The 3,081-nt window shown below is 45.7% G+C and overlaps 1 pseudogene across 1 annotated transcript; it reads left to right on the forward strand.

Annotated features, from left to right (window-relative positions):
• Positions 1–417: 417 nt before the first annotated feature.
• Positions 418–2,817, forward strand: LOC120090523 (transcription factor MYC2 pseudogene; annotated as a pseudogene). Its single transcript, XR_016524464.1, has one exon. The product of XR_016524464.1 is annotated as a transcription factor MYC2 pseudogene (transcript).
• The last annotated feature ends 264 nt before the right edge of the window (positions 2,818–3,081 follow it).

Consider the following 3,081-nt stretch of genomic DNA (forward strand, 5'->3'; position numbering starts at 1 on the left):
ACTTTTTAAAATAGAAAATGGTAGAGAGATTAAAAGGAAAAAAATCAAAGAAAAGAAATGGTAGATATTTTTAGCTTTTCAAAAAAAAAAAGGAAATTACAGATATTTTAATATGGCTTTAGTATTTTCAAAATCTTTTTTTGGAAGCAAAAAAAAAGGGTTAACAAATCAGAAACGTGTCGACCTCCCATTAGCTGAAAATGCAAACAAAGCGTTCAGTCAAAAGTCTTAAAACGGTTTCCCCCCAAAGCTCACAAACCTAACGCCTCCCAAAGATTCTTCACGTGTCAGTCACGTGTAACGAACCGAACCGAACCGGGTCTAAGTAAACCGCACTCTCTGGCGGGTAGTACTAGTATAGTACTAAAAGCGCGGAGTTGAAAAAGACGCCGGCTTTTTGAACGATTAAATCGGCGATCCAAACAAGAAGCCTCTTGGTTCCTTCTTCCTCTGTTCGCTCCTCCGTAATTGTTCATCACAAATAAATCCCAATCCTATCGCCCGACATTTCTCTCACTCCACAATCGGAGACCCAAAATTATTATTCCCTTTTTCCCATCTCTGTTTTTCTGAATTTTAATCGCATGACGGATTATCGTTTGTCGACGATGAACCTCTGGACCGACGAGAACGCGTCGGTGATGGACGCTTTCATGAACTCCGATCTGTCCTCTTACTGGGCTCCATCAGCCGCATCGTCTCACTCTCTTCACCACCCACCGCCGCCTCAATCCTCCGCCTCAACCTCCACTCCCCCGCCGGACCCGCCCAAGTCCCTTCCCGTTTTCAATCAGGAGACTCTGCAGCAGCGGCTACAGGCGCTGATCGACGGCGCTAGGGAGAGTTGGACTTACGCGATTTTCTGGCAGTCGTCGTATGATTATTCCGGTGCGTCGGTTTTGGGGTGGGGAGATGGGTATTACAAAGGGGAGGAGGATAAAGGGAAGGGAAAAGCGAAAATGGTATCGTCAGCAGCAGAGCAGGCTCACCGGAAGAAGGTTTTACGGGAGCTTAACTCTTTGATTTCTGGCTCTGCCGCCGGGCCGGACGATGCGGTGGATGAGGAGGTTACGGATACAGAATGGTTCTTTTTGGTTTCGATGACTCAGTCTTTTGTTAATGGAGTTGGGTTACCGAGTCAGGCGTTTTACAACTCGGCGCCGATTTGGGTCTCTGGTGCCGATCGGCTGTCGGCGTCTGCTTGTGAACGAGCTAGACAGGGGAGGGTTTTTGGGTTACAGACGATGGTATGTATTCCATCGCCAAACGGCGTGGTGGAAATGGGTTCAACGGAATTGATTCATCGAACGTCGGATTTGATGAACAAGGTCAAGATTCTGTTTAATTTCAACAATCTCGAAACGAGTTCTTGGATATCGGGAACCACCGCCGCCGCGTCCGCTGCCGACGAAGGGGAAAACGACCCGTCGTCGATGTGGATCAGTGAGCCGTCAAGTACAATCGAGATGAAGGATTCGATTACCACGACTGTCCCTTCCGCCAACGTTCCGGCAAAGCCAATCCATTCGGAAAATCCCAGTTCGAGCAGCTTAACAGAAAATATCAGCGCGATTCAACAACATTCCCATCCAAAACAGAGCCAAAGCTTCTTAAATTTCTCTGATTACGGGTTCGAATCAAATCCCTCAAAGACCACCACCACCGCCGCAACCACCACCACCACCACCCCATCATTCAAGCCGGAATCCGGTGGGATGCTGAATTTCGGCAACGGAAGCCTCTTCTCCGGCCACTCACAGTACGTAACAAACGAACAGAACGAGAAAAAGAGATCCCCTGCTTCTCGGAGTAGCAACGACGAAGGAATCCTCTCTTTCACCTCCGGGGTGATCTTACCCTCTTCCGGTAAGGTAAAATCCGGCGACTCAGACCACTCAGATCTCGAAGCATCGGTGATCAGAGAAGTGGATAGCTGTACAAAATCATTAGAACCCGAAAAACGTCCAAGAAAAAGAGGGAGGAAACCAGCAAACGGAAGAGAAGAGCCATTGAATCACGTAGAAGCAGAGAGACAACGGCGAGAGAAATTAAACCAGAAATTCTACGCTCTCCGAGCTGTAGTTCCAAACGTATCTAAAATGGACAAGGCCTCACTACTCGGGGACGCCGTTTCGTACATCAACGAGCTGAAGTCGAAGCTCCAAACGGCGGAATCGGAGAGAACAGAGATGGGAAAACATTTAGAATTGCTGAAGAAGGAGATGGGCGGGAAAGATTTAGGGAATTACTCGAACCCAAATGATGAAGATCTGAAAACAGGGAAAAGAAAGGTAATGGATATGGAGATCGAAGTTAAAATAATGGGTTGGGATGCGATGATAAGGATTCAAAGCAGTAAGAAGAATCATCCGGCGGCCAGGTTGATGACGGCGTTTAAGGATTTGGATTTAGAAATGCTTCATGCGAGTGTTTCCGTAGTGAATGATTTGATGATTCAACAGGCAACGGTGAAGATGGGGAGCAGATTTTACACACAAGAGCAGCTTAAAATGGCGCTCGTGGCCAGAGTCGGCGGCGGCGGCGGCGGTGGCCATGGAATGATGTAAATGGAGTTGTGTAATTAGAGGTGTGGGAGGGGACATTTTTGAGGGCTCCCAAAGTAGAGATTAGTTGAGGGAATCTGATTAGTATGTGTAAGATATAAATGTTGGTAAATTATTTTGATAATTTTTGTTGTTGTTGTTATTGTTCATCTTCGTTGTTAGAGTAATTGGGAAGTTCTATGTGTAGTTTTTTCTTTTCTAATCTTTTGTTAAATATGAAATCTAATAGAACAGAAGATCAAAGACCTTCAAACTTTGTGTTGATTTGAATGATGAGTTGCTGTTATTCAGTAGGCATTGTTTGAAGGTGTCGTGTTTCTTTCTTTTTTGTTTTAGTGTGGATCTAGGGAGGGAATCTAGGTTTGGGTAGAAATTTAGGTATTTGCCTTAAGCTCCTGTAATACTGAGACATATGATTAAGCCTAGAGATGCCAAAAGGCTTCCCCTCAGGCCATGGAGTCTTAACTTTTGCATAGCACATGCTTCGAGATGACTCACAAACGATTCGTTGAGGTTA

This window comes from Benincasa hispida, chromosome 11 (assembly GCF_027475165.1).
Source record: "Benincasa hispida cultivar pf3 chromosome 11, pf3_genome.v1.1, whole genome shotgun sequence".
In the NCBI taxonomy this organism is placed as follows: domain Eukaryota; kingdom Viridiplantae; phylum Streptophyta; class Magnoliopsida; order Cucurbitales; family Cucurbitaceae; genus Benincasa; species Benincasa hispida.